Source organism: Oncorhynchus keta, chromosome 20 (assembly GCF_023373465.1).
Source record: "Oncorhynchus keta strain PuntledgeMale-10-30-2019 chromosome 20, Oket_V2, whole genome shotgun sequence".
NCBI lineage: Eukaryota > Metazoa > Chordata > Actinopteri > Salmoniformes > Salmonidae > Oncorhynchus > Oncorhynchus keta.
Genome location: NC_068440.1, coordinates 27,886,421 through 27,903,395, shown reverse-complemented (window position 1 = coordinate 27,903,395; position 16,975 = coordinate 27,886,421). Strand labels below are relative to the sequence as shown.

The 16,975-nt window shown below is 43.6% G+C and overlaps 1 protein-coding gene and 1 long non-coding RNA gene across 2 annotated transcripts in view; one reads left to right on the top strand and one right to left on the bottom strand.

Moving 5' to 3' along the window:
- Nucleotides 1-15,706, bottom strand: part of LOC118399588 (oxysterol-binding protein-related protein 3-like) — a 46,754-nt gene extending 31,048 nt beyond the window's left edge. Inside the window, exon 1 of the mRNA XM_052472538.1 lies at nt 15,568-15,706. The gene's annotated coding sequence lies outside the window, so the exon portion shown is untranslated. The remainder of the gene's footprint in view (nt 1-15,567) is intronic.
- LOC127909938 (uncharacterized) lies at nt 12,707-16,975 on the top strand. The gene is made up of 2 exons (XR_008073071.1): nt 12,707-15,822; nt 16,264-16,975. It is a non-coding gene; the product is annotated as an uncharacterized LOC127909938 (long non-coding RNA).

Below are 16,975 nucleotides of genomic sequence, written 5' to 3'. Positions count from 1 at the left end.
CTTCTGACACGTCACAGAGTTGACAGGGCAAAGGCATCCCTGCTATGCAAAACCAGTCAGCCAGGTAGCTCAGGGCCATACAAGGACATTTCCATTTACACAGCAATCTCCCTGATTAAGATGGGGAAGGGAGTGTTCAGATAGAAATAGAATGAACAGAGCAAACCAGTCAAGCGTTGTAGTGTAGACGTGTCAGTTCCATACATCCAATGTCTTGGATTCTGGAACGCTTGGAGAATCTACCTGAGGTGGCACTGTATAGATATTAGTGCTGCCCTTGGCACTGATGTAGGATCAGTGACTAACTCTCTCCAGTAGCAAATTGGCTACTGCTCGCTCGGCCCCCTGGGATAGCGGTCCTCCATAACAGTCCTCCACAGAGGCAGCTGCCTTCCCCCATCAGATGCTAGCAGTAAAGTTAAAATGTTCTACCAAATTCCAAGAGAACATGTACTAAGCCAATGCAATGACCTTTATGACCTTTAGTTATTACAGTGTTTTACAACATGTGCAGGTCAATCATCATTCTGAGATTTCAGATAAGGAAGTGGTAGGGAAAAGTGAAAACCTCTACCCCAATGTTTAATGCATAAGAAAACTCTCATTATAAAAAACACCCAATAACAAACTCTTACTATGACAGCAGCCAGGGTTTCCAGAGTAGAACCTTGGATGGGTCCTCTCTAGCTAGAACCTTGCATGGGTCCTCTCTAGCTAGAACCTTGCATGGGTCCTCTCTAGCTAGAACCTTGCACGGGTCCTCTCTAGCTAGAACCTTGGATGGGTCCTCTCTAGCTAGAACCTTGGATGGATCCTCGCTAGCTAGAACCTTGGATGGATCCTCACTAGCTAGAACCTTGGATGGGTAGATGATGCTCTTCAATAGATGCATTAGACTAAAATAAAAGCTCAACCACCTCTGTTAATGATCGAGAGAATGGCTGCGTTTACACAGGCAGCCCAGTTCTGATATTTTTTCCACTAATTGGTATTTGGACCAATCACATCGGATATTTTCACATCAGAGCTCAAGAGCCCCACAATCTCTGTATTACAGAAGCAAAGCGGACCATCTGTAACTCTTCCTCCTATCGGCATATTTCCTTGACATCATCTGTAGCCCTGCCACCAACAGATCCAAACAGCTTTGATCTGCCAAAGAGCCCTGGTTCAAAATTAGAATAGTACAGCTATATATCCATTCATTCTAATTCTAAGGGCTGACGGGTGCGGTTGTTGACCCTGATTTTTATTTTACCTTTATTTAACCAGGTAAGTCAGTTGAGAACAAGTTCTCATTTACAACTGCGACCTGGCCAAGATAAAGCAAAGCAGTGCGACACAAACACAGAGTTACACATAAACAAACGTACAGTCAAGAACACAATAGAAAAATCTGTATACAGTGTGTGCAAATGAAGTAAGGAGGTAAGGCAATAAATAGGCCAATAGTAGGAAAGTAATTACAATTTAGCAATTTACACTGGAGTGATATATGTGCAGATGAGGATGTGCAAGTAGACATACTGGTGTGCAAAAGAGCAGAAAAACAAAAACAAATATGGGGATGAGGTAGGTAGTTGGTTGGATGGGCTATTTACAGACGGGCTGTGTACAGCTGCAGCGATCGGTAAACTGCTCTGACAGCTGACGCTTAAAGTTAGAGAGGGAGATATGTCTCCAACTTCAGTGATTTTTGCAATTCGTTCCAGTCATTGGCAGCAGAGAACTGGAAGGAGAGGCGGCCAAACGAGGTGTTTGGGAATGACCAGTGAAATATACCTGCTGGGACGCATGCTACGGGTGGGTGTTGCTATGGTGACCAGTGAGCTGAACTAAGGCGGAGCTTTACCTAGCAGACTTATAGATGACCTTGAGCCAGTGGGTTTGGTGATGAATATGTAGCGAGGACCAGCCAACGAAAGCATACAGGTCGCAGTGGTGGGTAGTATATGGTGCTTTGGTGACAAAACGGATGCACTGTGATAGACTGCATCCAGTTTGCTGAGTAGAGTGTTGGAGGCTATTTTGTAAATGACATCGCCGAAGTCAAGGATCGGTAGGATAGTCAGTTTTACGAGGGTATGTTTAGCAGCATGAGTGAAGAAAGCTTTGTTGCGAAATAGGAAGCCGATTCTAGATTTAATTTTGGATTGGAGATGCTTAATGTGAGTCTGCAAGGAGAGTTTACAGTCTAGCCAGACACCTAGGTATTTATAGTTGTCCACATATTCTAAGTCAGAACCGTCAAGAGTAGTGATGCGGGCAGGCGCGGGCAGCAATCGGTTGAAAAGCATGCATTTCGTTTTACTAGCATTTAAGAGCAGTTGGAGGCCACGGAAGGAGTGTTGTATGGCATTGAAGCTCGTTTGGAGGTTTGTTAAAACAGTATCCAAAGAAGGGCCAGAAGTATACAGAATGGTGTCGTCTGCATAGAGCTGGATCAAAGAATCACCCCAAGCAAGAGCGACATCATTGATGTATACAGAGAAGAGAGTCGGCCCGAGATTTGAACCCTGTGGCACCCCCATAGAGACTGCCAGAGGTCCGGACAACAGGCCCTCCAATTTGACACACTGAACTCTAAGAAGTAGTTAGTGAACCAGGCGAGGCAGTCATTAGAGAAACCAAGGCTGTTGAGTCTGGGTCAGGAATAGGGCTGGGAATTGCCAGGGACCTCACGATACAATATTATCACAATACTTAGGAGCAGATACGACATGTATTGTGATTCAATACTGTGATTTGACGTTCCAAACATATTGCTCACTATGTCAGCTGCAGAGACGAGAGAGCACAAGAAAACACGTTGGCTCACAATTTACAAAGAAACTGGAAGCACTAGCAAATGCAGATAGTTTGAGCCAAATATCCCAAAATAATAATCAACCCCCCCCCCAATCACTAGTTAGGAAGTGTATAGCTACCTGTCTGAGAAGTCTAGCCTGACCAGTCATTCTGCTGTCATTCCAATGCACCACACATATGCTATGCCTGTTAGAAAGGATCAGGAGACATCTCGCTCTCTCACACACCTACCCTAGAGACAGGGCCAGTCTTATGTACCCATCATTTGAGGGACCGAATTTAGACCAAGCCATGTTATGAAACTCAATGAATAACCACTCTACTGTAATTACTCTCTATCGGCTAAGCTGAGACATACAGAAGCCAACCCTCACGCCATACAGGGTTGCCATGGAAACGACAGACTGCATGGGAGGGGATGTATTCCGTTTGTTTGGGCTTCAAGGAAAATCTGAGGGCATAAAACATGGGTCTATTTATAGTCACTGACAAACGGGATTTCTCTCTCTCTCAGTGTAGCTGGACTTAAAGTAACTGTCCAGTGTTTCCAGATTTCTATGAAATATGACCTATAATTACAATATAAGTGAAAAAGTTCCTTCCAAAACATGTTTTATTAAGTACGTTAAAAAGTAGGGATGTGAACGTTTAAACGACATTGGGATTGTTCATGTTTTTAAAAAATCCCCAATTTTTTCCCCACATTTTTACTGAATTAAAATCACAGTGTAGTTATCACAACGCTGCCACTAACAGGTCCTTAGTTATCATCCAGGGAAACTGTTTTTATTAACAAATACCTAATGCAACAATTCAGTAACGTTCGTAGAAGATATGAATCTTTAAAGTTATTTGTCACGGATAGAAAGCTCTCCGCACATCATTGTTGACAGTTGTAAAAATGGCAGAGAGTGAGAGACAGGGAACACCTGTACTGAAATACTTTGAGAAGTTGTGAGGTGGTGGTGAAATATATAGAAACTTTTGCAAGGTGGAATTGAGCTAGAGGCAGTACAGGTGCAATGCTCTACCATCTGAAAGGGTGTCCCAACCCATTGCTAGCTGCAGTGCGATAAAGGACAGACTGAGAAAATCACAGCGCTGATAACAGAAATGATTGCAGTTGATATGCAGACATTGTCAATCGTAGAGGATGTCAGCTTCACTGCCCCTGATAGTATATCTAGAACTCAGACTACAAGATGCCATGTTGAATAACCACGACGGCCTGGATGGAGAAACTGTACAATGATTACTCTGCAAGTACAAAGCACGAGCTCTCAAACACCATACGTGGTGTTAACAAAGTGTCTATGACTACAGCGTCATACATCACTGCAACGAGCCTTCACCTAGATGAGAAGTAAAACATTAAGTCCCATGTACTGACAACATGGAGGAGAGGGAGCCTTCACCTAGATGAGAAGTAAAACATTAAGGCCCATGTACTGACAACATGGAGGAGAGGGACACCACAGAGAACCTGAAAACGGCGTTAAGTACCATAATTGCTGAGTGGATGGGGGACTGCCGTAAAGTGAGCATTGTCCATTAGGTAGCCGAGACTGCATTACACTGAACTGCATTGCCATCGTAGCGGTCATACAAATGGTTTATATACATCATTGGGTCATACGCAGGACCATATCTGAACTCCTGCCTTTTTATGATTTTTCTTATCCTTTAATTAAACTCTTAAAAAAAAAATTATGTAATGGCAGTGTAAACATTAAGAACAACTGTCACATCCAGCTGCAGGAATTAGGGTGTTGCAGGAATTAGGGTGCTGCAGCACCCCCTGCAAAAACAGAATATTTTGTTTGTTTGTTTGTTGATAAAACTAAATTGAAGTTTTTCACAAAAGTAGAGGGCCTTTACTAGGCCTGTATTAGCGGACCGATATTGCCGTCTATAGTGCAGTAGCCCCACCCCCAAACGTCTTCCGCAGATATCCCTGTTAAAAAGCAGCTTTTTTATGATTGAATTGTGTGGGCATAGCCCCAAAAAAGAACAGTGTGGGAGTATACCGGTCATTAGAAATATTCATGGAAGTAAATGGCTGATTGGCCAGCTCATCCAATGAGCCAACCCGTCACCTTATAATATAGTGCATTCAGAAAGTATTAATTCCCCTTGACTTATTCCACATTTTGTTGTGTTACAGTCTGAAGTAAAAATGTTATAAATATACCACCCCTCCCCCTCCATCTAAAATCACAATACCCCTTAATGACAAATTGGCAACACGTTTTTAGAATTTATTGCTCATTTGTGACTGACCGACTCAATCTTATGTGACAATATTTTAAATTGTGTTTTTTTACATTGGATAAAAGTAGAGATTGAGCTAGAAAATGTTATATAATACACTACAGTTAAGGAACAACAGGAAAGCAATTCTGCTTTGAAAGTTGATAAACTTGTAGCCCTACTTTTGAGAAAATGGTCCTTGAATGTTTTGGTACACCTATTGGAGCGTTCTTTGTCTACACTCATTCAGCATTATTCACACTCTCCCACACCCATCCCTTTACAGATTCATGAGGCAATGTGCTAAACAGAGTGAGTACGGTAGTGTACTAAACAACCAAAGATATAAATTCTGGTTTATACTACCTATCAACATTTCTGTAGACAGCTGTTGCAGTGACATCATGAACACTCTATTGTCGTCCGACATCAAACTTGTCGTTGTGAGAAAATATAAACATAAAAACGACAGGCTGCATGACATCAGCAGCCTTGTCGTCCAAAATAGCAAAACATCCGTTTAAACCTGAATTAAGTTCACGCCAATCTAGCAAACCAGGCAACTAACCCTAAAATGGCGCTCGAAGAAATGGCAAGCAGTTTTACGGGCGCCCAACCAATTGTGCTATTATGTTTTTATTTGTAACTTATTTTGTACATAATGTTTCTGCAACTGCATCTTACGGTAGAAAAGAGCTTCTGGATATCAGGACAGCGATCACTCACCTCGGATTAGACAAAGAGCTTCTGGATATCAGGACAGCGATCACTCACCTCGGATTAGACAAAGAGCTTCTGGATATCAGGACAGCGATCACTCACCTCGGATTAGACAAAGAGCTTCTGGATATCAGGACAGCGATCACTCACCTCGGATTAGACAAAGAGCTTCTGGATATCAGGACAGCGATCACTCTCCTCGCATTAGACAAAGAGCTTCTGGATATCACGACAGCGATCACTCACCTCGGATTAGACAAAGAGCTTCTGGATATCAGGACAGCGATCACTCACCTCGGATTAGACAAAGAGCTTCTGGATATCAGGACAGCGATCACTCACCTCGGATTAGACAAAGAGCTTCTGGATATCAGGACAGCGATCACTCACCTCGGATTAGACAAAGAGCTTCTGGATATCAGGACAGCGATCACTCACCTCGGATTAGACAAAGAGCTTCTGGATATCAGGACAGCGATCACTCACCTCGGATTAGACAAAGAGCTTCTGGATATCAGGACAGCGATCACTCACCTCGGATTAGACAAAGAGCTTCTGGATATCAGGACAGCGATCACTCACCTCGGATTAGACAAAGAGCTTCTGGATATCAGGACAGCGATCACTCACCTCGGATTAGACAAAGAGCTTCTGGATATCAGGACAGCGATCACTCACCTCAGATTAGACAATGATTTTTTCAACAACAAGTAAGACTCACATGATATTCTCCAAACACCCGGTAGGGCCAACATCCTAGTTATTCACAAGAGGAAGCGACGCAGGTACAGAGGACAAAAAGCCGGATGCCTCGTCAGGACCCGCAGAAGGGGAGTAGGAAGCTGCCGTTACCGTCAATATTACTCGCCAACGTGCAATCATTGGACAATAAATTAGATGAGGTACGATCACGAATATCCTACCAACAGGACATCAAAAACTGTAATATCCTATGCTTCACGGAATCGTGACTGAATGACAACTTGAATATTCAGCTAGCGGGATATACGCTGCACCGACAGGAGAGAACAGCACACTCCGGTAAGACGAGGGGGGGTCTGTGCATATTTGTAAACAACAGCTGGTGCACGAAATCTAAGGAAGTCTAGATTTTGCTCACCTGAAGTAGATTATATTGTGATACATTGCAGGCCCCACTACTTGCTTAGAGAATTCTCAGCTATACTTTTCGTGGCTGTTTATTTACCACCACAAACAGATGCTGGCACTAAGATCACACTCAGTCAGCTGTATAAGGTAATAAGCAAAGCAGAGTCGGCGCTCCTAGTGGCTGGAGACTTTAATGCAAGGAAACTTAAATCAGTTCTACCAAATTTCTATCAACATGTTAAATGTGCAACCAGAGGGGAAAGAATTATAGATCACCTGTACTCCACACACAGAGACGCATACAAAGCTCCATTTGGTCAATTTGACCACAACTCTATCCTCCTAATTCCTGCTTACAAGCTCAAATTAAAGCAGGCTACACCAGTGACTCGGTCTATAAAAAAGTGGTCAGATAAAGCAGATGCTAAACTACAGGATTGTTTCGCTATCACCGACTGGAACATGTTCCGGGATTGTTCCGATGACATTGAGGAATACACCACATCAGTCACTGGCTTTATCAATAAGTGCATCGAGAATGTCGTCCCCACAGTGACTGTACGTACATACCCCAACCAGAAGCCATAGATTAAAGGCAACATTCGCACTGAGCTAAAGGGTAGAGCTGCTGCTTTCAAGGTGCGGGACTCTAACCCGGAAGCTTACAAGAAATCCTGCTATGCCCTGCGACAAACCATCAAACAAGCAGCGCGTCAATACAGGGCTAACATACTTCAACGGCTCCAAAGTTTGTCGGATGTGGCAGGGCTTGCAAACTATTAGACTACAAATGGAAGCACAGTGGCGAGCTGCCCAGTGACACGAGCCTACCAGATGAGCTAAATCACTTCTATGCTTGCTTCGAGCAAAACTGAGGCATGCATGAGAGCATCAGCTGTTCTGGACGACTGTGTGATCACGCTCTCCGTAGCTGACGTGAGTATGACCTTTAAACAGGTCAACATACACAAGGCTGCGGGGCCAGACGGATTACCATGACGTGTGCTCCGGGCATGTGCTGACCAACTGGCAGGTGTCTTCACTGACATTTTCAACATGTCCCTGATTGAGTCTGTAATACCAACATGTTTCAAGGAGACCACCATTGTCCCTGTGCCGACCAACACAAAAGCAACCTGCCTAAATGGACTACAGACCCGTAGCAAAGACGTCCATAGCCATGAAGTGCTTTCAAAGGCTGGTAATGGCTCACATCAACACCATTATCCCAGAACATCTAGACCCACTCCAATTTGCATACCGCACAAACAGATCCACAGATGATGCAATCTCTATTGCACTCCACACTGCCCCTTCCCACCTGGACAAAAGGAACACCTATGTGAGAATGCTATTCATTGACTCCAGCTCAGCATTCAACACCAGAGTACCCTCAAAGCTCATCACTAAGCTAAGGAACCTGGGACTAAACACCTCCCTCTGCAACTGGATCCTGGACTTCCTGACTGCCGCCCCCAGGTGGTGAGGGTAGGTAGCAACACATCTGCCACGCTGATCCTCAACACTGGAGCTCCCCTGGGGTGTGTGCTCAGTCCCCTCCTGTACTCCCTGTTCACCCACAACTGAATGGCCAGGCATGACTCCAACACCATCATTAAGTTTGCAGACAACACAACAGTAGTAGGCCTGATCATCGACAACGACGAGACAGCCTATAGGGAGGTCAGAGACCTGGCCGGGTGGTGCCAGAATAACAACCTATCCCTCAACGTAACCAAGACTAAGGAGATGATTGTGGCCTACAGGAAAAGGAGCACAGAACATGCCCCCATTCTCATCGATGGGGATGTAGTGGAGCAGGTTGAGAGCTTCAAGTTCCTTGGTGTCCACATCACCAAACTAGAATGGTCCAAACACACCAAGACAGTCGTGAAGAGGGCATGACAAAGCCTATTCCCCCTCAAGGAACGAAAAAGATTTGGCAAGGTGTCCTGAGGTCCTCAAAAGGTTCTACAGCTGCAACATTGAGAGCATCCTGACCGGTGACATCACTGCCTGGTATGGCAATTGCTCGGCCTCCGACCGTTAGGCGCTACAGAGGGTTTTGCATACGGCCCAGTACATCCATGGGGCTAAACTACCTGCCATCTAGGACCTCTACACCAGAAGGTGTCAGAGGAAAGCCCTAAAAATTGTCAAAGACCACAGTCACCCTAGTCATAGACTGTTCTCTCTACTACCGCATGGCAAGCGGTACCGGAGTGCCAAGTCTAGGACAAAAAGGCTTCTCAACAGTTTTTACCCCCAGCCCATAAGACTCCTGAACAGGTAATCAAATGGTTGCCCGGACTATTTGCATTGTGTGCCTCCCCCCAAACCCCTCTTTTACGCTGCTGCTACTCTCCGTTTTTCATATATGCATAGTCACTTTAACTATACATTCATGTACGTACTACCTCAATTGGCCCAACCAACCAGTGCTCCCGCACATTGGCTAACCGGTTAGTCAACTGAATTTTGGCCCAGTCCACCTGACAGAACTGGTGTAACTGAGTCAGGTTTGTAGGCCTCCTTGCTCGCACATGCTTTTTCAGTTCTGCCCACAAATTTTCTATGGGATTGAGGTCAGAGCTTTGTGAAGGCCATTGACTTTGTTGTCCTTAAGCCATTTTGCCACAACTTTGGAAGTATGCCTGCGGTCATTGTCAACATAGTACCATCAAAACTCGTCACCAAGCTCGAGGCCCTGGGTCTCGACCCCATCCTGTGCAACTGGGTACTGGACTTCCTGATGGGCCTCCCCCAGGTGGTGAGGGTAGGTAACAACATCTCCACCCCGCAGATCCTCAACACTGGGGCCCCACAAGGGTGCGTACTGAGCCCTCTCCTGTACTCCCTGTTCACCCACGACTGCGTGGCCATGCACGCCTCCAACTCAATCATCAAGTTTGCAGACGACACTACAGTGGTAGGCTTGATTACCAACAACGACGAGACAGCCTACAGGGAGGAGGTGAGGGCCCTCGGAGTGTGGTGTCAGGAAAATAACCTTACACTCAATGTCAACAAAACAAAAGACATGATTGTAGACTTCAGGAAACAGCAGAGGGGGCACGCCCCTATCCACATCGACGGGATGGTAGTGGAGAGGATAGTAAGTTTTAAGTTCCGAGGTGTACACATCACGGACAAACTGAATTGGTCCACCCACACAGACGGCGTCGTGAAGGCGCAGCAGCGCCTCTTCAACCTCAGGAGGCTGAAGAAATGTGTCTTGTCACCAAAAGCACTCACAAACTTCTACAGATGCAAAATCGAGAGCATCCTGTCGGGCTGTATTACCGACTGGTACGGCAACTGCTCCGCCCACAACTGTAAGGCTCTCCAGAGGTTAGTGAAGTCTGCACAACGCATCACCGGAGCAAACTACCTGCCCTCCAGGACACCTACACCACCCGATGTCACAGGAAGGCCATAAAGATCATCAAGGACAACAACCACCCGAGCCACTGCCTGTTCACCCCGTTATCATCCAGAAGGTGAGGTCAGTACAGGTGCATCAAAGCAAGGACCGAGAGACTGAAAAACAGCTTGTATCTCAAGGCCATCAGACTGTTAAACAGCCACCACTAACATTGAGTGGCTGCTGCCAACACACTGACTCAACTCCAGCCACTTTAATTATGGAAATTCATGTAAAAATATATCACTAGCCACTTTAAACAATGCTACTTAATATGTTTACATACACTACATTACTCATCTCATATGTATATACTGTACTCTATATCATCTACTGCATCTTTATGTAATACATGTATCACTAGCCACTTTACACTATACCCCTTTGTTTACATACCCTACATTACTCATCTCATATGTATACACTGTACTCTATACCATCTACTCCATCTTGCCTATGCCGTTCTGTACCATCACTCATTCATATATCTTTATGTACATATTCTTTATCCCTTTACACTTGTGTGTATAAGGTAGTCATTTTGGAATTGTTAGGTTAGATTACTCGTTGGTTATTACAGCGTTGTCAGAACTAGAAGCACAAGCATTTTGCTACACTCACATTAACATCTGCTAACCATGTGTATGTGACAAAAATGTTTTATTTGAACATGGAAGAACCATTTGCGACCAAGCTTTAACATCCCGACTGATTTGAGATGTTGCTTCAATATATCCACATAATTTTCCTACCTCGTGATGCTATCTATTTTGTGAAGTGCACCAGTCCCTCCTGCAGCAAAGCACCCCCACAACATGATGCTGCCACATGATGCTTCACGGTTGGGATGGTGTTCTTCAGCGTGCAAGCCTCCCCCTTTTTCCTCCAAACATAACAATGGTCATTATGGCCAAACAGTTCTAGTTTTGTTTCATCAGACCAGAGGATATTTCTCCAAAAATTACAATAATTGTCCCTATGTGCAGTTTCAAACCATAGACTGCCTTTATTATGGCGGTTTTGATGCATTGGCTTCTTTCTTGCCGAGCGGCATTTCAGGTTATGTCGACATAGGACTAATTTTACTGTGGATATAGATACTTTTGTACCCATTTCTTCCAGCATCTTCACAAGGTCCTTTGCTGTTGTTCTGGGATTGATTTGCACTTTTCACACCAAAGTTCGTTCATCTCTAGGAGACAGAAGGCATCTACTTCCTGAGCGGTATTATTACGGCTGCGTGGTCCCATGGTGTTTATACTTGCGTACTATTGTTTGTACAGATGAACACATTTTTTTCTGAGGTCTTGGCTGATTTCTTTTGATTTTCCCATGATGTCAAGCAAAGAGGCACTGAGTTTGCAGGTAGGCCTTGAAATACACCCACAGGTACACCTCCAGTTGATTCAAATGATGTCAATTAGCCTATCAGAAGCTTCTAAAGCCATGACATAATATTCCGTAATTTTCCAAGCTGTTTAAAGGCACAGTCAACTTAGTGTATGTAAACTTCTGACCCACTTGAATTGTGATACAGTGAATTATACCTATACATATTGAGCATAGCTCATATTCTAGACAGAAGCATGCTACAAGGCAGACCAATCCAAGATCTTCTCTTGGCATGTCCAGCCTATCCATTATCTCAGCCAATCATGGCTCGTGGGAAGGTTCCTGACTTTTTCCATGGCTAAACCAACTAGGCTCCTAATTTAACAAATGTATTCATATTTACAGATGGCATTCATGTGCCTTAATGACAAACTTGTAAGTTCACATGTTCCAGAAGGCATTTCTAACAAAAAATATATAGATTTTTTAAAAATGTTAACGTTCAAATGCCTCTCCGGTGAAGTAGTGACGTGTGACATATGCATATATCCACACCTGGATTGTGCAACATTTGCCCATACTTTTCAAAATTCTTTAAGCTCTGTCCAATTGGATGTTGATCATTGCTAGACAACCATTCAGGTCTTGCCATAGTTGTTCAAGTACACTGAACGAAAATATAATGTAAAAAGTGTTGGTCCCATGTTTCATGAGCTGAAATAAAAGATCCCAGAAATGTTCCATATGCACAAAAAGCACATTTCTCTCAAATGTTGTGCACTAATTTGTTTACATCCCTATTAGTGAGCATTTCTCCTTTGCCAAGATAATCAATCCTCCTGACAGGTGTGGTATATCAAGAAGCTGATTAAACAGCATTATCATTGCACAGGTGCACCATGTACTGGGGACAATAGCACATCCGGCATCTTCACCTGCGGGATCATCTGAGACCAGCCACCCAGACAGCTGATGAAACTGTGGGTTTGCACAACCAAAGAATTTCTGCACAAACTGTTTCTGACAGTCTCAGCGAAGCTCATCGTCCTCACCAGGGTCTTGACCAGACTTCAGTTCGGCATTGTAACAGACTTCAGTGAGAAAATTCTCACCTTCGATGGGCACTGGCAAGCTGGAGAAGTGTGCTCTTCACAGATGAATCCCGGTTTCAACTGTATTGGGCAGATGGCAGACAGCGTGTATGGCGTTGTGTGGGCGAGCGGTTTGCTGATGTCAATGTTGTGAACAGAGTTCCCCATTGTGGCGGTGGGGTTATGGTATGTGCAGGCATATGCTACGGACAACGAACACAATGTCATTTTATCGATGGCAATTTGAACGTACAGAGATAACGTGACGAGATCCTGAGTCCCATTGTCGTGCTATTCATCCGCCAAACGCACTGTCCCTTGTTACAAGCATTTGTACACAATACGTCTAAGAGCTGAAAATGGCCTGCATATTCAGACATGTCACCCATTGAGCATGTTTGGGATGTTCTGGATCGACAGCGTGTTCCAGTTTCCACCAATATCCAACAACTTCAGCTTCTCTCCTATCACAGCCATTATACTCTGTTTTAAAGTCACCATTGGCCTCATGCTGAAATCCCTGAGTTGGTTTCCTTCCTCTCTGGCAACAGTCAGGAAGGACACATGTATCTGAGTAGTGACTAAGTGTATTGATACACCATCCAAAGTGTAATGAAAAACATCAGCATGCTCAAAGGGATATTCAATGTCTGCTTTAATTTTATTACCCATCTACCAATATGTTCCTTTTTTTGCAAGGAATTGGTGATTGAAACAGTTTGAAATTCACAGCTTGACTGAGGGACCTTACAGATCATTTTTATGTGAGGGGTACAGAGATGATGTCCATGCAGCTTACTCTGACTTGTTTCTGAACTTATTTAGGTTTGCCATATTGCTTATTTACTCAAGATATTTCAGTGTTAAGTCATTTGTAAACATTTCAAAAACCATAATTCCCATTTTAAATGATGGGGTTTATGTGTATGCCAGTGAAAAGAAAGCTACATTGTATCCATTTTAAATTCAGGCTGTAACAACAAAATGTGGAAAAAGTTAAGAGATGTGAATACTGAAAGCAACTGTATGGAGGAAACAGGCAATCACTTTTTTAAACAGCCTGCTTGAGATTCAAGCTTGAGGTGGGGTTTTTATATAATTTATGCTTTTGGCCACCAACACAAGTAAAGGACAAGTCAACAACATTATTTGGCTACGAGTTAACAGATTATGAACTTTTAAGTGAGATTTTCACTGGACAGTTACTTATTTAGAGCTCAGAGTTAGAATGACTAGTCTATAGGCCTACATTAGTCAAGGAAACACCAATCAGAAGGATATTCCAATTTAGCAGCATTTTAGTGGGTGTTCTGTCAAGAGAAATGAGTCATTAGGCCAGTGTTTCCCAAACTCGGTCCTGGGGAGGGGTGCACGTTTTGGTTTTTGCCCTAGCACTACACAGCCGATTCAAATAATCAAAGCTTGATGATTACTTTATTTGAATCAGCTGGCAAAACCCCAAAACTTGCACCCAGTTGGGTCCCAAGGATCGAGTTTGGGAATAGCTGCATAAAAGGCTCTGCATGGTCAATCGGACTTCTGCAGTGACCTTACAGCATTTACTGCGATACGGTCTCTACACAAGTTAGGGCATTCATACTTATTGTGCTTCGCAGAACTGTTATGAAGGAGGTTGTCAAGGTAGTAAGTATGTGTTTATACTGGACCTACCGTCAACCAATCAGGTCAATGCGGAGCTACATGAAGCACTCAGCATTGTTACAAAATTTGAGAGGCGCACTGCGATGCCGTACAGAACTCAATTTGGCCTGTGTGCCTCCGGAGGCTTCGCAAATGCATCACACCCTCCATACGGAGCCTCCGACCACATACAGATCAAGCATCAATTTGCTTTTAGGTTACGTGGGATATTTCCGCACTAGACATGTCTCAATGAAAAGTCCAAGAAGTGACTAAGGTGTTACTGATTTTTCAGACCTACGCTGCATTCATACGCCAGTCTGAACTAGGAAACGCGGAAATTTGACTTGCTGATTAGTTTAACGCCACACGTACAAGTCGGAAATGTTCGACTTCCGACTAGCATGTGAACAAGGCACTGACGAACCAAAATCAACCAATGTGTTATCTGAGAATGCTAATTAACGCTACACATTAATTACGGGACTATTTAATGTGCTATTCGGAACAAGGGAACTATATCCAGTCTGAAATGTCAGTTCCTAGTTCCGACGAGGTCATTAATACCGCAACTGACAGCGAAGGTCATCTTTTACCGCCACCACTGCTCGTCTTTCACATCTCTCTCAAAGTCTACCTCGGAACCACAAGGAGCAACTCAGCGCAGCAGGAATGTTCATTCATACCATTGAGAATATTCCAATAGGGGCAGCGCACACCGTATGGTCCAAATTGCTTGTTGGAATTTGCGTTTTACAAATTCAGGCTATCCCCATTTGTCTTTAGGCTTTCTACAAATAACTTTCGCTTGTATTGGCATGTCATATATATTAAGCACTAAATTAAGCGCTAAACTAAATTAAGCAACAACTGTGAAATTAATTCTGATGAGGGTGACAATTTGATCCATTGCGAAGAGAATGTTCAGATAAACGTTAAATGTTTGGAAATATTCCTTGCAAATAGAACAGATTAATCATTACACAAATTGACCTCCGTCATTTGGACTTGTTTGAAAGATGATCCAAGCAGTTAACATAGTCCCACCCACTAGTAACTATATCGAAATGGATATGTTGCAAATTAATTAATGCCGCGAGCAAGAGACGAGGCGAGAACTGTGTCGCTGCAATTCAGAAAGTAAACATTTGGATATGCCTAAATAGGAAATTGAATACAACAATCGCTTACACGTTTGAGATGAAAACTGCAGTGAATTAAATCCAGCACAAATTGAAGGAAGTATTACTCCATGGCTTGCTGTGTGAATGAATGCTGAAGCTGGGATGCCTTTTGGTCCAATGACTCGCGAGTAAAAAGAGGAAATGGCACTCAACCGGCAGTGACGTGGTAAAAAACGTAGACAATTCCAGGTGGTACGGCGAAATATTGAAATAATTTAAGAACTGGAGACTGCGTGCAACATATCCGACCGTTGTTTTCAAGGTAATCTGTTCTCGTAAAGTCTTCGCATAAATGTATATTGATCAGTATTCCGTTGCTGCAGTGGTGCGGTGAGGAAGACTATGCAGAGGGCTCCTGTAGATTTGTAAATATTTTGTTGTTTTAAGTATTTTGATTGCATTTTTAAGCAATTATTTGTTTTTGTGACTTCTTGAATTTTCTTGATATTGGGTGGTTTTGTCCAATGGAGTTGCTGGACTACGACAGTTTGTTTTCGGCTTGGCTAGGTGGTTAGGTAGCTGGTTATTCAATCATTTGAAAGACGCATCAATACAGCATAAGCTTCTTTTTTTATTGCTGGTTGCATCAACGATGTGGACTTGTGCATGTGACATTAAACATTTTAAATTTGAGAGGGCTCACCTCATAGGGAACTGTTTCTTGACTACTGCCTATGTGTGGTGATCTTTCTGGCGCTTATAGCTGCCAAACATCACCCGCCTACCTACTACAGAGGAGGAGGAGACAACAGACCAGGTGCCTGGTGAAGATCTCTGGGCTTGTCTAAGTAACTGACTGACACGGCTCCCTCTCTGTGCCATCGAAGCTCCCTCCTCGTAAACTACTGCCCAGCCTTCCTGAACTGCCTGTCTGAACAACACATTATCTGTGGAAGACCAAGACCATTTGTTTGTTTTTACAGGGTCTTTGAGATTCTCTTGAATGAAAAGCGCAGAATAAAATAAATGTATTACTATTAGCGCACAGGGAGCAGCGCAACCAGCGGCGACGTCATCCAAAAACATGACATTGTTTGGATGAATATAAAATGTTAATATCTTCGTTGTGAGTGATACATTTTTTTTTTGGTCCTCAGCGTCAATTATTTGAATAATTGAATGGGTGTTTTGTGCACTAAGTCATGACTAAAGTGTGTTATTAGGACTTTTAAAATCTGACTTCTCTAGGGCTCCCCTCTAAGGCATTGCATCTGTGCTAGAGGCGTCACTACAGACACCCTGGTTTGAATACAGGCTGTATCGCAACCAGCTGTGATTGGGAGTCCCATATGGTGGTGCACAATTGGCCCAAGCGTCGTCCGGATTTGGCCGGTATAGGCCGCCATTGTAAATATGAATTTGTTCTGAACTGACTTGCCTAGTTAAATAATAAACAAATGTGGCCATCTACAGTA